This window comes from Hydractinia symbiolongicarpus, chromosome 9 (assembly GCF_029227915.1).
Source record: "Hydractinia symbiolongicarpus strain clone_291-10 chromosome 9, HSymV2.1, whole genome shotgun sequence".
Lineage (NCBI taxonomy): Eukaryota > Metazoa > Cnidaria > Hydrozoa > Anthoathecata > Hydractiniidae > Hydractinia > Hydractinia symbiolongicarpus.
The window spans coordinates 31,168,545-31,185,748 of NC_079883.1; positions in this window are offsets into that span (position 1 = coordinate 31,168,545).

Here is a 17,204-nt window from a genome sequence, read left to right on the forward strand (position 1 = left end):
GGGAAATCGCGGGATTTCGTTTGCCGGCGATTAAACTTCTTTTTTTCAGCGTCTCATCAAAAATGAAAACATTTTTGAAAACTACAAGTCTCAAGCGTTTTAGTGGTGAAAAAATAAATTAAAAAATCGTTCGGGAAATGAGTTTACTTCCTGGGTACTTTCTTTGTATACTTTTGACTATACGGGCCAAGCCCGGGATTTACGGGAAATCGCGGGTTTTCGTTTGCCGGCGATTAAACTTCTTTTATTCAGCGTCTCATCAAAAATGAAAACATTTTTGACAACTACAAGTCTTATGCGTTTTAGTGGTGAAAAAATAATTTAAAAAATCTTTCTGGAAATGAGTTTACTCACAGGGTACTTTCTTTTTATACATTCGACTATACGGGCCAAGCCCGGGATTTACGGGAAATCGCGGGTTTTCGTTTGCCGGCGATTAAACCTCTTTCATTAAGCGTATCATCAAAAATGAAAACATTTTTGAAAACTACAAGTCTCATGCGTTTTAGTGGTGAAATAGTAATTTAAAAAATCGTTCGGGAAATGAGTTTGCACCCTGGGTACTTTCTTTGTATACTTTTGCCTATACGGGCCGAGTCCGGGATTTACGGGAAGTCGCGGGTTTTCGTTTGCCGGCGATTAAACCTCTTTCATTAAGCGTCTCATCAAAAATGAAAACATTTTTAAAAACTACAAGTCTTATGCGTTTTATTGGTGATAAAATAATTTAAAAAATCGTTCTGGAAATGAGTTTACTCACAGGGTACTTTCTTTGTATACATTCGACTATACGGGCCGAGTCCGGGATTTACGGGAAATCGCAGGTTTTCGTTTGCCGGCGATTAAACTTCTTTTATTCAGCGTCTCATCAAAAATGAAAACATTTTTAAAAACTACAAGTCTCATGCGTTTTAGTGGTGAAATAGTAATTTAAAAAATCGTTCGGGAAATGAGTTTGCACCCTGGGTACTTTCTTTGTATACTTTTGCCTATACGGGCCGAGTCCGGGATTTACGGGAAGTCGCGGGTTTTCGTTTGCCGGCGATTAAACCTCTTTCATTAAGCGTCTCATCAAAAATGAAAACATTTTTAAAAACTACAAGTCTTATGCGTTTTAGTGGTGAAAAAATAAATTAAAAAATCGTTCGGGAAATGAGTTTACACCCTGGGTACTTTCTTTGTATACTTTTGCCTATACGGGCCGAGTCCGGGATTTACGGGAAGTCGCGGGTTTTCGTTTGCCGGCGATTAAACTTCTTTTATTCAGCGTCTCATCAAAAATGAAAACATTTTTAAAAACTACAAGTCTCATGGGCTTTAGTGGTGAAATAATAATTTAAAAAATCGTTCGGGAAATGAGTTTACTCCCTGGGTACTTTCTTTGTATACTTTTGACTATACGGGCCGAGTCCGGATTTACAGGAAGTCGCGGGTTTTCGTTTGCCGGCGATTAAACTTCTTTTATTCAGCGTCTCATCAAAAATGAAAACATTTTTTAAAACTACAAGTCTCAAGCGTTTTAGTGGTGAAAAAAAAATTTAAAAAATCGTTCGGGAAATGAGTTTACTCCCTGGGTACTTTCTCTGTATACATTCGACTATACGGGCCAAGCCCGGGATTTACGGGAAATCGCGGGATTTCGTTTGCCGGCGATTAAACCTCTTTCATTAAGCTTCTCATCAAAAATGAAAACATTTTTGAAAACTACAAGTCTCAAGCGTTTTAGTGGTGAAAAAAAAATTTAAAAAATCGTTCGGGAAATGAGTTTACTCCCTGGGTACTTTCTTTGTATACATTCGCAATCACGGACCAAGCCCGGGATTAACGGGAAATCGCGGGATTTCGTTTGCCGGCGATTAAACCTCTTTCATTAAGCCTCTCATCAAAAATGAAAACATTTTTGAAAACTACAAGTCTCATGCGTTTTAGTGGTAAAAAAAATATTTAAAAAATCGTTCGGGAAATGAGTTTACTCCCTGGGTACTTTCTTTGTATACTTTTGACTATACGGGCCGAGTCCGGGATTTACGGGAAATCGCAGGTTTTCGTTTGCCGGCGATTAAACTTCTTTTTTTCAGCGTCTCATCAAAAATGAAAACATTTTTGAAAACTACAAGTCTCATGCGTTTTAGTGGTGAAAAAATAAATTAAAAAATCGTTCGGGAAATGAGTTTACTTCCTGGGTACTTTCTTTGTATACTTTTGACTATACGGGCCAAGCCCGGGATTTACGGGAAATTGCGGGTTTTCGTTTGCCGGCGATTAAACTTCTTTTATTCAGCGTCTCATCAAAAATGAAAACATTTTTGACAACTACAAGTCTTATGCGTTTTAGTGGTGAAAAAATAATTTAAAAAATCTTTCTGGAAATGAGTTTACTCACAGGGTACTTTCTTTGTATACATTCGACTATACGGGCCAAGCCCGGGATTTACGGGAAATCGCGGGTTTTCGTTTGCCGGCGATTAAACCTCCTTCATTAAGCGTATCATCAAAAATGAAAACATTTTTGAAAACTACAAGTCTCATGCGTTTTAGTGGTGAAATAGTAATTTAAAAAATCGTTCGGGAAATGAGTTTGCACCCTGGGTACTTTCTTTGTATACTTTTGCCTATACGGGCCGAGTCCGGGATTTACGGGAAGTCGCGGGTTTTCGTTTGCCGGCGATTAAAACTCTTTCATTAAGCGTCTCATCAAAAATGAAAGCATTTTTGAAAATTACAAGTCTCCTGCGTTTTAGTGGTTAAAAAAAATTTAAAAAATCGTTCGGGAAATGAGTTTACTCCCTGGGTACTTTCTTTGTATACATTCGACTATACGGGCCAAGCCCGGGATTTACGGGAAATCGCGGGTTTTCGTTTGCCGGCGATTAAACCACTTTTATTCAGCGTCTCATCAAAAATAAAAACATTTTTGAAAACTACAAGTCTCATGCGTTTTAGTGGTAAAAAAAAAAATTAAAAAATCGTTCGGGAAATGAGTTTACACCCTGGGTACTTTCTTTGTATACTTTTGACTATACGGGCCGAGTCCGGGATTTACGGGAAATCGCAGGTTTTCGTTTGCCGGCGATTAAACTTCTTTTATTCAGCGTCTGATCAAAAATGAAAACATTTTTGAAAACTACAAGTCTTATGCGTTTTAGTGGTGAAAAAATAATTTGAAAAATTGTTCTGGAAATGAGTTTACTCACAGGGTACTTTCTTTGTATACATTCTACTATACGGGCCAAGCCCGGGATTTACGGGAAATCGCGGAATTTCGTTTGCCGGCGATTAAACCTCTTTCATTACGCGTCTCATCAAAAATGAAAACATTTTTGAAAACTACAAGTCTCATGCGTTTTAGTGGTGAAAAAATAAATTAAAAAATCGTTCGGGAAATGAGTTTACTTCCTGGGTACTTTCTTTGTATACTTTTGACTATACGGGCCAAGCCCGGGATTTACGGGAAATCGCGGGTTTTCGTTTGCCGGCGATTAAACTTCTTTTATTCAGCGTCTCATCAAAAATGAAAACATTTTTGACAACTACAAGTCTTATGCGTTTTAGTGGTGAAAAAATAATTTAAAAAATCTTTCTGGAAATGAGTTTACTCACAGGGTACTTTCTTTGTATACATTCGACTATACGGGCCAAGCCCGGGATTTACAGGAAATCGCGGGTTTTCGTTTGCCGGCTATTAAACCTCTTTCATTAAGCGTATCATCAAAAATGAAAACATTTTTGAAAACTACAAGTCTCATGCGTTTTAGTGGTGAAATAGTAATTTAAAAAATCGTTCGGGAAATGAGTTTGCACCCTGGGTACTTTCTTTGTATACTTTTGCCTATACGGGCCGAGTCCGGGATTTACGGGAAGTCACGGGTTTTCGTTTGCCGGCGATTAAACCTCTTTCATTAAGCGTCTCATCAAAAATGAAAACATTTTTGAAAATTACAAGTCTCATGCGTTTTAGTGGTTAAAAAAAAATTAAAAAAATCGTTCGGGAAATGAGTTTACTCCCTGGGTACTTTCTTTGTATACATTCGACTATACGGGCCAAGCCCGGGATTTACGGGAAATCGCGGGTTTTCGTTTGCCGGCGATTAAACCACTTTTATTCAGCGTCTCATCAAAAATGAAAACATTTTTGAAAACTACAAGTCTCATGCGTTTTAGTGGTAAAAAAAAAAATTTAAAAAATCGTTCGGGAAATGAGTTTACACCCTGGGTACTTTCTTTGTACACTTTTGACTATACGGGCCGAGTCCGGGATTTACGATAAAATCGCGGGTTTTCGTTTGCCGGCGATTAAACTTCGTTTATTCAGCGTCTCATCAAAAATGAAAACATTTTTAAAAACTACAAGTCTTATGCGTTTTAGTGGTGAAAAAATAATTTAAAAAATCGTTCTGGAAATGAGTTGACTCACAGGGTACTTTCTTTGTATACATTCGACTATACGGGCCAAGCCCGGGATTTACGGGAAATCGCGGGTTTTCGTTTGCCGGCGATTAAACCTCTTTCATTAAGCGTCTCATCAAAAATGAAAACATTTTTGAAAACTACAAGTCTCATGTGTTTTAGTGGTGAAATAGTAATTTAAAACATCGTTCGGGAAATGAGTTTACACCCTGGGTACTTTCTTTGTATACTTTTGCCTATTCGGGCCGAGTCCGGGATATACGGGAAATCGCGGGATTTCGTTTGCCGACGATTAAACCTCTTTCATTAAGCGTCTCATCAAAAATGAAAACATTTTTGAAAACTACAAGTCTCATGCGCTTTAGTGGTAAAAAAAAATTTAAAAAATCGTTCGGGAAATGAGTTTACTCCCTGGGTACTTTCTTTGTATACTTTTGACTATACGGGCCAAGCCCGGGATTTACGGGAAATCGCGGGTTTTCGTTTGCCGGCGATTAAACCTCTTTTATTCAGCGTCTCATCAAAAATGAAAACATTTTTGACAACTACAAGTCTTATGCGTTTTAGTGGTGAAAAAATAATTTAAAAAATCTTTCTGGAAATGAGTTTACTCACAGGGTACTTTCTTTGTATACATTCGACTATACGGGCTAAGCCCGGGATTTACGGGAAATCGCGGGTTTTCGTTTGCCGGCGATTAAACCTCTTTCATTAAGCGTATCATCAAAAATGAAAACATTTTTGAAAACTACAAGTCTCATGCGTTTTAGTGGTGAAATAGTAATTTAAAAAATCGTTCGGGAAATGAGTTTGCACCCTGGGTACTTTCTTTGTATACTTTTGCCTATACGAGCCGAGTCCGGGATTTACGGGAAGTCGCGGGTTTTCGTTTGCCGGCAATTAAACCTCTTTCATTAAGCGTCTTATCAAAAATGAAAACATTTTTGAAAATTACAAGTCTCATGCGTTTTAGTGGTTAAAAAAAAATTTAAAAAATCGTTCGGGAAATGAGTTTACTCCCTGGGTACTTTCTTTGTATACATTCGACTATACGGGCCAAGCCCGGGATTTACGGGAAATCGCGGGTTTTCGTTTGCCGGCGATTAAACTTCGTTTATTCAGCATCTCATCAAAAATGAAACCATTTTTAAAAACTACAAGTCTTATACGTTTTAGTGGTGAAAAAATAATTTAAAAAATCGTTCTGGAAATGAGTTTACTCACAGGGTACTTTCTTTGTATACATTCGACTATACGGGCCAAGCCCGTGATTTACGGGAAATCGCGGGTTTTCGTTTACCGGCGATTAAACCTCTTTCATTAAGCGTCTTATCAAAAATGAAAACATTTTTGAAAATTACAAGTCTCATGCGTTTTAGTGGTTAAAAAAAAATTTAAAAAATCGTTCGGGAAATGAGTTTACTCCCTGGGTACTTTCTTTGTATACATTCGACTATACGGGCCAAGCCCGGGATTTACGGGAAATCGCGGGTTTTCGTTTGCCGGCGATTAAACTTCGTTTATTCAGCATCTCATCAAAAATGAAACCATTTTTAAAAACTACAAGTCTTATACGTTTTAGTGGTGAAAAAATAATTTAATAATCGTTCTGGAAATGAGTTTACTCACAGGGTACTTTCTTTGTATACATTCGACTATACGGGCCAAGCCCGTGATTTACGGGAAATCGCGGGTTTTCGTTTACCGGCGATTAAACCTCTTTCATTAAGCGTCTCATCAAAAATGAAAACATTTTTAAAAACTACAAGTCTCATGCGTTTTAGTGGTGAAAAAATAATTTAAAAAATCGTTCTGGAAATGAGTTTACTCACAGGGTACTTTCTTTGTATACATTCGACTATACGGGCCAAGCCCGGGATTTACGGGAAATCGCGGGTTTTCGTTTGCCGGCGATTAAACCTCTTTCATTAAGCGTCTCATGAAAAATGAAAACATTTTTGAAAACTACAAGTCTCATGTGTTTTAGCTGTGAAATAGTAATTTAAAAAGTCGTTCGGGAAATGAGTTTACACCCTGGGTACTTTCTTTGTATACTTTTGCCTATTCGGGCCGAGTCCGGGATTTACGGGAAATCGCGGGATTTCGTTTGCCGGCGATTAAACCTCCTTCATTAAGCGTCTCATCAAAAATGAAAACATTTTTGAAAACTACAAGTCTCATGCGTTTTAGTGGTGAAAAAATAAATTAAAAAGTCGTTCGGGAAATGATTTTACTTCCTGGGTACTTTCTTTGTGTACTTTTGACTATACGGGCCAAGCCCGGGATTTACGGGAAATCGCGGGATTTCGTTTTCCGGCGATTAAACCTCTTTCATTAAGCCTCTCATCAAAAATGAAAACATTTTTGAAAACTACAAGTATCATGCGTTTTAGTGGTGAAAAAATAAATTAAAAAATCGTTCTGGAAATGGGTTTACTTCCTGGGTACTTTCTTTGTATACTTTTGACTATACGGGCCAAGCCCGGGATTTACGGGAAATCGCGGGTTTTCGTTTGCCGGCGATTAAACTTCTTTTATTCAGTGTCTCATCAAAAATGAAAACATTTGTGAAAACTACAAGTCTTATGCGTTTTAGTGGTGAAAAAATAATTTAAAAAATCGTTCTGGAAATGAGTTTACTCACAGGGTACTTTCTTTGTATACATTCGACTAAACGGGCCAAGCCCGAGATTTACGGGAAATCGCGGGTTTTCGTTTGCCGGCGATTAAACCTCTTTCATTAAGCGTCTCATCAAAAATGAAAACATTTTTGAAAACTACAAGTCTCATGTGTTTTAGTGGTGAAATAGTAATTTAAAAAATCGTTCGGGAAATGAGTTTACACCCTGGGTACTTTCTTTGTATACTTTTGCCTATACGGGCCGAGTCCGGGATTTACGGGAAGTCGCGGGTTTTCGTTTGCCGGCGATTAAACTTCTTTTATTCAGCGTCTCATCAAAAATGAAAACATTTTTAAAATCTAAAAGTGTCATGGGCTTTAGTGGTGAAATATTAATTTAAAAAATCGTTCGGGAAATGAGTTTACTCCCTGGGTACTTTCTTTGTATACTTTTGACTATACGGGCTGAGTCCGGATTTACGGGAAGTCGCGGGTTTTCGTTTGCCGGCGATTAAACTTCTTTTATTCAGCGTCTCATCAAAAATGAAAACATTTTTAAAAACTACAAGTCTCAAGCGTTTTAGTGGTGAAAAAAAATTTTAAAAAATCGTTCGGGAAATGAGTTTACTCCCTGGGTACTTTCTTTGTATACATTCGACTATACGGGCCAAGCCCGGGATTTACGGGAAATCGCGGGATTTCGTTTGCCGGCGATTAAACCTCTTTCATTAAGCGTCTCATCAAAAATGAAAACATTTTTGAAAACTACAAGTCTCATGCGTTTTAGTGGTTAAAAAAAAATTTAAAAAATCGTTCGGGAAATGAGTTTACTCCCTGGGTACTTTCTTTGTATACTTTTGACTATACGGGCCGAGTCCGGGATTTACGGGAAATCGCAGGTTTTCGTTTGCCGGCGATTAAACTTCTTTTATTCAGCGTCTCATCAAAAATGAAAACATTTTTGAAAACTACAAGTCTTATGCGTTTTAGTGGTGAAAAAATAATTTAAAAAATCTTTCTGGAAATGAGTTTACTCACAGGGTACTTTCTTTGTATACATTCGACTATACGGGCTAAGCCCGGGATTTTCGGGAAATCGCGGGTTTTCGTTTGCCGGCGATTAAACCTCTTTCATTAAGCGTATCATCAAAAATGAAAACATTTTTGAAAACTACAAGTCTCATGCGTTTTAGTGGTGAAATAGTAATTTAAAAAATCGTTCGGGAAATGAGTTTGCACCCTGGGTACTTTCTTTGTATACTTTTGCCTATACGAGCCGAGTCCGGGATTTACGGGAAGTCGCGGGTTTTCGTTTGCCGGCGATTAAACCTCTTTCATTAAGCGTCTCATCAAAAATGAAAACATTTTTGAAAACTACAAGTCTCATGCGTTTTAGTGGTGAAAAAATAATTTAAAAAATCGTTCTGGAAATGAGTTTACTCACAGGGTACTTTCTTTGTATACATTCGACTATACGGGCCAAGCCCGGGATTTACGGGAAATCGCGGGTTTTCGTTTGCCGGCGATTAAACCTCTTTCATTAAGCGTCTCATGAAAAATGAAAACATTTTTGAAAACTACAAGTCTCATGTGTTTTAGCTGTGAAATAGTAATTTAAAAAATCGTTCGGGAAATGAGTTTACACCCTGGGTTATTTCTTTGTATACTTTTGCCTATTCGGGCCGAGTCCGGGATTTACGGGAAATCGCGGGATTTCGTTTGCCGGCGATTAAACCTCTTTCATTAGGCGTCTCATCAAAAATGAAAACATTTTTGAAAACTACAAGTCTCATGCGTTTTAGTGGTGAAAAAATAAATTAAAAAGTCGTTCGGGAAATGATTTTACTTCCTGGGTACTTTCTTTGTATACTTTTGACTATACGGGCCAAGCCCGGGATTTACGGGAAATCGCGGGATTTCGTTTTCCGGCGATTAAACCTTTTTCATTAAGCCTCTCATCAAAAATGAAAACATTTTTGAAAACTACAAGTATCATGCGTTTTAGTGGTGAAAAAATAAATTAAAAAATCGTTCTGGAAATGAGTTTACTTCCTGGGTACTTTCTTTGTATACTTTTGACTATACGGGCCAAGCCCGGGATTTACGGGAAATCGCGGGTTTTCGTTTGCCGGCGATTAAACTTCTTTTATTCAGTGTCTCATCAAAAATGAAAACATTTGTGAAAACTACAAGTCTTATGCGTTTTAGTGGTGAAAAAATAATTTAAAAAATCGTTCTGGAAATGAGTTTACTCACAGGGTACTTTCTTTGTATACATTCGACTATACGGGCCAAGCCCGAGATTTACGGGAAATCGCGGGTTTTCGTTTGCCGGCGATTAAACCTCTTTCATTAAGCGTCTCATCAAAAATGAAAACATTTTTGAAAACTACAAGTCTCATGTGTTTTAGTGGTGAAATAGTAATTTAAAAAATCGTTCGGGAAATGAGTTTACACCCTGGGTACTTTCTTTGTATACTTTTGCCTATACGGGCCGAGTCCGGGATTTACGGGAAGTCGCGGGTTTTCGTTTGCCGGCGATTAAACTTCTTTTATTCAGCGTCTCATCAAAAATGAAAACATTTTTAAAAACTAAAAGTGTCATGGGCTTTAGTGGTGAATTATTAATTTAAAAAATCGTTCGGGAAATGAGTTTACTCCCTGGGTACTTTCTTTGTATACTTTTGACTATACGGGCTGAGTCCGGATTTACGGGAAGTCGCGGGTTTTCGTTTGCCGGCGATTAAACTTCTTTTATTCAGCGTCTCATCAAAAATGAAAACATTTTTAAAAACTACAAGTCTCAAGCGTTTTAGTGGTGAAAAAAAAATTTAAAAAATCGTTCGGGAAATGAGTTTACTCCCTGGGTACTTTCTTTGTATACATTCGACTATACGGGCCAAGCCCGGGATTTACGAGAAATCGCAGGTTTTCGTTTGCCGGCGATTAAACTTCTTTTATTCAGCGTCTCATCAAAAATGAAAACATTTTTGAAAACTACAAGTCTTATGCGTTTTAGTGGTGAAAAAATAATTTAAAAAATCGTTATGGAAATGAGTTTACTCACAGGGTACTTTCTTTGTATACATTCGACTATACGGGCCAAGACCGGGATTTACAGGAAATCGCGGGATTTCGTTTGCCGGCGATTAAACCTCTTTCATTACGCGTCTCATCAAAAATGAAAACATTTTTGAAAACTGCAAGTCTCATGCGTTTTAGTGGTGAAAAAATAATTTAAAAAATCGGTCGGGAAATGAGTTTACTCCCTGGATACTTTCTTTGTATACTTTTGACTATACGGGCCGAGTCCGGATTTACGGGAAGTCGCGGGTTTTCGTTTGCCGGCGATTAAACTTCTTTTATTCAGCGTCTCATCAAAAATGAAAACATTTTTAAAAACTACAAATCTCATGCGTTTTAGTGGTAAAAAAAAAATTTAAAAAATCGTTCGGGAAATGAGTTTACTCCCTGGGTACTTTCTTTGTATACATTCGACTATACGAGCCAAGCCCGGATTTACGGGAAATCGCGGGATTTCGTTTGCCGGCGATTAAACCTCTTTCATTAAGCGTCTCATCAAAAATGAAAACATTTTTAAAAACTGCAAGTCTCATGCGTTTTAGTGGTGAAATGATAATTTAAAAAATCGTTTTGGAAATGAGTTTACTCACAGGGTACTTTCTTTGTATACATTCGACTATACGGGCCAAGCCCGGGATTTACGGGAAATCGCAGGTTTTCGTTTGCCGGCGATTAAAACACTTTTATTCAGCGTCTCATCAAAAATGAAAACATTTTTGAAAACTACAAGTCTCATGCGTTTTAGTGGTAAAAAAAAATTTAAAAAATCGTTCGGGAAATGAGTTTACTCCCTGGGTACTTTCTTTGTATACATTCGACTATACGGGCCAAGCCCGGGATTTACGGGAAATCGCGGGTTTTCGTTTGCCGGCGATTAAACCACTTTCATTAAGCGTCTCATCAAAAATGAAAACATTTCTGAAAACTACAAGTCTCATGCGTTTTAGTGGTGAAAAATTAATTTAAAAAATCGGTCGGGAAATGAGTTTACTCCCTGGGTACTTTCTTTGTAAACTTTTGACTATACGGGCCGAGTCCGGATTTACGGGAAGTCGCGGGTTTTCGTTTGCCGGCGATTAAACTTCTTTTATTCAGCGTCTCATCAAAAATGAAAACATTTTTAAAAACTACAAATCTCATGCGTTTTAGTTGTAAAAAAAAAATTTAAAAAATCGTTCGGGAAATGAGTTTACTCCCTGGGTACTTTCTTTGTATACATTCGACTATACGGGCCAAGCCCGGATTTACGGGAAATCGCGGGATTTCGTTTGCCGGCGATTAAACCTCTTTCATTAAGCGTCTCATCAAAAATGAAAACATTTTTAAAAACTGCAAGTCTCATGCGTTTTAGTGGTGAAATGATAATTTAAAAAATCGTTTTGGAAATGAGTTTACTCACAGGGTACTTTCTTTGTATACATTCGACTATACGGGCCAAGCCCGGGATTTACGGGAAATCGCAGGTTTTCGTTTGCCGGCGATTAAACCACTTTTATTCAGCGTCTCATCAAAAATGAAAACATTTTTGAAAACTACAAGTCTCATGCGTTTTAGTGGTAAAAAAAAATTTAAAAAATCGTTCGGGAAATGAGTTTACTCCCTGGGTACTTTCTTTGTATACATTCGACTATACGGGCCAAGCCCGGGATTTACGGGAAATCGCGGGATTTCGTTTGCCGGCGATTAAACTTCTTTTTTTCAGCGTCTCATCAAAAATGAAAACATTTTTGAAAACTACAAGTCTCATGCGTTTTAGTGGTGAAAAAATAAATTAAAAAATCGTTCGGGAAATGAGTTTACTCCCTGGGTACTTTCTTTGTATACATTCGACTATACGGGCCAAGCCCGGGATTTACGGGAAATCGCGGGATTTCGTTTGCCGGCGATTAAACTTCTTTTTTTCAGCGTCTCATCAAAAATGAAAACATTTTTGAAAACTACAAGTCTCATGCGTTTTAGTGGTGAAAAAATAAATTAAAAAATCTTTCGGGAAATGAGTTTACTTCCTGGGTACTTTCTTTGTATACTTTTGACTATACAGGCCAAGCCCGGGATTAACGGGAAATCGCGGGTTTTCGTTTGCCGGCGATTAAAACACTTTTATTCAGCGTCTCATCAAAAATGAAAACATTTTTGAAAACTACAAGTCTCATGCGTTTTAGTGGTAAAAAAAAAATTTAAAAAATCGTTCGGGAAATGAGTCTACACCCTGGGTACTTTCTTTGTATACTTTTGACTATACGGGCCGAGTCCGGGATTTACGGGAAATCGCAGGTTTTCGTTTGCCGGCGATTAAACTTCTTTTATTCAGCGTCTCATCAAAAATGAAAACATTTTTAAAAACTGCAAATCTCATGCGTTTTAGTGGTAAAAAAAAAATTTAAAAAATCGTTCGGGAAATGAGTTTACTCCCTGGGTACTTTCTTTGTATACATTCGACTATACGGGCCCAGCCCGGGATTTACGGGAAATCGCGGGTTTTCGTTTGCCGGCGATTAAACCACTTTCATTAAGCGTCTCATCAAAAATGAAAACATTTCTGAAAACTGCAAGTCTCATGCGTTTTAGTGGTGAAAAATTAATTTAAAAAATCGGTCGGGAAATGAGTTTACTCCCTGGGTACTTTCTTTGTATACTTTTGACTATACGGGCCGAGTCCGGATTTACTGGAAGTCGCGGGTTTTCGTTTGCCGGCGATTAAACTTCTTTTATTCAGCGTCTCATCAAAAATGAAAACATTTTTAAAAACTACAAATCTCATGCGTTTTAGTTGTAAAAAAAAAATTAAAAAATCGTTCGGGAAATGAGTTTACTCCCTGGGTACTTTCTTTGTATACATTCGACTATACGGGCCAAGCCCGGATTTACGGGAAATCGCGGGATTTCGTTTGCCGGCGATTAAACCTCTTTCATTAAGCGTCTCATCAAAAATGAAAACATTTTTAAAAACTGCAAGTCTCATGCGTTTTAGTGGTGAAATGATAATTTAAAAAATCGTTTTGGAAATGAGTTTACTCACAGGGTACTTTCTTTGTATACATTCGACTATACGGGCCAAGCCCGGGATTTACGGGAAATCGCAGGTTTTCGTTTGCCGGCGATTAAACCACTTTTATTCAGCGTCTCATCAAAAATGAAAACATTTTTGAAAACTACAAGTCTCATGCGTTTTAGTGGTAAAAAAAAATTTAAAAAATCGTTCGGGAAAATGAGTTTACTCCCTGGGTACTTTCTTTGTATACATTCGACTATACGGGCCCAGCCCGGGATTTACGGGAAATCGCGGGTTTTCGTTTGCCGGCGATTAAACCACTTTCATTAAGCGTCTCATCAAAAATGAAAACATTTCTGAAAACTGCAAGTCTCATGCGTTTTAGTGGTGAAAAATTAATTTAAAAAATCGGTCGGGAAATGAGTTTACTCCCTGGGTACTTTCTTTGTATACTTTTGACTATACGGGCCGAGTCCGGATTTACTGGAAGTCGCGGGTTTTCGTTTGCCGGCGATTAAACTTCTTTTATTCAGCGTCTCATCAAAAATGAAAACATTTTTAAAAACTACAAATCTCATGCGTTTTAGTTGTAAAAAAAAAAATTAAAAAATCGTTCGGGAAATGAGTTTACTCCCTGGGTACTTTCTTTGTATACATTCGACTATACGGGCCAAGCCCGGATTTACGGGAAATCGCGGGATTTCGTTTGCCGGCGATTAAACCTCTTTCATTAAGCGTCTCATCAAAAATGAAAACATTTTTAAAAACTGCAAGTCTCATGCGTTTTAGTGGTGAAATGATAATTTAAAAAATCGTTTTGGAAATGAGTTTACTCACAGGGTACTTTCTTTCTATACATTCGACTATACGGGCCAAGCCCGGGATTTACGGGAAATCGCAGGTTTTCGTTTGCCGGCGATTAAACCACTTTTATTCAGCGTCTCATCAAAAATGAAAACATTTTTGAAAACTACAAGTCTCATGCGTTTTAGTGGTAAAAAAAAATTTAAAAAATCGTTCGGGAAAATGAGTTTACTCCCTGGGTACTTTCTTTGTATACATTCGACTATACGGGCCAAGCCCGGGATTTACGGGAAATCGCGGGTTTTCGTTTGCCGGCGATTAAACCACTTTCAATAAGCGTCTCATCAAAAATGAAAACATTTCTAAAAACTACAAATCTCATGCGTTTTAGTGGTGAAAAATTAATTTAAAAAATCGGTCGGGAAATGAGTTTACTCCCTGGGTACTTTCTTTGTATACTTTTGACTATACGGGCCGAGTCCGGATTTACGGGAAGTCGCAGGTTTTCGTTTGCCGGCGATTAAACTTCTTTTATTCAGCGTCTCATCAAAAATGAAAACATTTTTAAAAACTACAAATCTCATGCGTTTTAGTTGTAAAAAAAAAATTTAAAAAATCGTTCGGGACATGAGTTTACTCCCTGGGTACTTTCTTTGTATACATTCGACTATACGGGCCAAGCCCGGATTTACGGGAAATCGCGGGATTTCGTTTGACGGCGATTAAACCTCTTTCATTAACCGTCTCATCAAAAATGAAAACATTTTTATAAACTGCAAGTCTCATGCGTTTTAGTGGTGAAATGATAATTTAAAAAATCGTTTTGGAAATGAGTTTACTCACAGGGTACTTTCTTTGTATACATTCGACTATACGGGCCAAGCCCGGGATTTACGGGAAATCGCAGGTTTTCGTTTGCCGGCGATTAAACCACTTTTATTCAGCGTCTTATCAAAAATGAAAACATTTTTGAAAACTACAAGTCTCATGCGTTTTAGTGGTAAAAAAAATTTAAAAAATCGTTCGGGAAATGAGTTTACTCCCTGGGTACTTTCTTTGTATACATTCGACTATACGGGCCAAGCCCGGGATTTACGGGAAATCGCGGGATTTCGTTTGCCGGCGATTAAACTTCTTTTTTTCAGCGTCTCATCAAAAATGAAAACATTTATAAAAACTACAAGTCTCATGTGTTTTAGTGGTGAAATAGTAATTTAAAAAATCGTTCGGGAAATGAGTTTACACCCTGGGTACTTTCTTTGTATACTTTTGCCTATACGGGCCGAGTCCGGGATTTACGGGAAGTCGCGGGTTTTCGTTTGCCGGCGATTAAACTTCTTTTATTCAGCGTCTCATCAAAAATGAAAACATTTTTAAAAACTAAAAGTGTCATGGGCTTTAGTGGTGAAATATTAATTTAAAAAATCGTTCGGGAAATGAGTTTACTCCCTGGGTACTTTCTTTGTATACTTTTGACTATACGGGCTGAGTCCGGATTTACGGGAAGTCGCGGGTTTTCGTTTGCCGGCGATTAAACTTCTTTTATTCAGCGTCTCATCAAAAATGAAAACATTTTTAAAAACTACAAGTCTCAAGCGTTTTAGTGGTGAAAAAAAAATTTAAAAAATCGTTCGGGAAATGAGTTTACTCCCTGGGTACTTTCTTTGTATACATTCGACTATACGGGCCAAGCCCGGGATTTACGAGAAATCGCAGGTTTTCGTTTGCCGGCGATTAAACTTCTTTTATTCAGCGTCTCATCAAAAATGAAAACATTTTTGAAAACTACAAGTCTTATGCGTTTTAGTGGTGAAAAAATAATTTAAAAAATCGTTATGGAAATGAGTTTACTCACAGGGTACTTTCTTTGTATACATTCGACTATACGGGCCAAGACCGGGATTTACAGGAAATCGCGGGATTTCGTTTGCCGGCGATTAAACCTCTTTCATTACGCGTCTCATCAAAAATGAAAACATTTTTGAAAACTGCAAGTCTCATGCGTTTTAGTGGTGAAAAAATAATTTAAAAAATCGGTCGGGAAATGAGTTTACTCCCTGGGTACTTTCTTTGTATACTTTTGACTATACGGGCCGAGTCCGGATTTACGGGAAGTCGCGGGTTTTCGTTTGCCGGCGATTAAACTTCTTTTATTCAGCGTCTCATCAAAAATGAAAACATTTTTAAAAACTACAAATCTCATGCGTTTTAGTGGTAAAAAAAAAAATTAAAAAATCGTTCGGGAAATGAGTTTACTCCCTGGGTACTTTCTTTGTATACATTCGACTATACGAGCCAAGCCCGGATTTACGGGAAATCGCGGGATTTCGTTTGCCGGCGATTAAACCTCTTTCATTAAGCGTCTCATCAAAAATGAAAACATTTTTAAAAACTGCAAGTCTCATGCGTTTTAGTGGTGAAATGATAATTTAAAAAATCGTTTTGGAAATGAGTTTACTCACAGGGTACTTTCTTTGTATACATTCGACTATACGGGCCAAGCCCGGGATTTACGGGAAATCGCAGGTTTTCGTTTGCCGGCGATTAAACCACTTTTATTCAGCGTCTCATCAAAAATGAAAACATTTTTGAAAACTACAAGTCTCATGCGTTTTAGTGGTAAAAAAAAATTTAAAAAATCGTTCGGGAAATGAGTTTACTCCCTGGGTACTTTCTTTGTATACATTCGACTATACGGGCCAAGCCCGGGATTTACGGGAAATCGCGGGTTTTCGTTTGCCGGCGATTAAACCACTTTCATTAAGCGTCTCATCAAAAATGAAAACATTTCTGAAAACTACAAGTCTCATGCGTTTTAGTGGTGAAAAATTAATTTAAAAAATCGGTCGGGAAATGAGTTTACTCCCTGGGTACTTTCTTTGTAAACTTTTGACTATACGGGCCGAGTCCGGATTTACGGGAAGTCGCGGGTTTTCGTTTGCCGGCGATTAAACTTCTTTTATTCAGCGTCTCATCAAAAATGAAAACATTTTTAAAAACTACAAATCTCATGCGTTTTAGTTGTAAAAAAAAAATTTAAAAAATCGTTCGGGAAATGAGTTTACTCCCTGGGTACTTTCTTTGTATACATTCGACTATACGGGCCAAGCCCGGATTTACGGGAAATCGCGGGATTTCGTTTGCCGGCGATTAAACCTCTTTCATTAAGCGTCTCATCAAAAATGAAAACATTTTTAAAAACTGCAAGTCTCATGCGTTTTAGTGGTGAAATGATAATTTAAAAAATCGTTTTGGAAATGAGTTTACTTACAGGGTACTTTCTTTGTATACATTCGA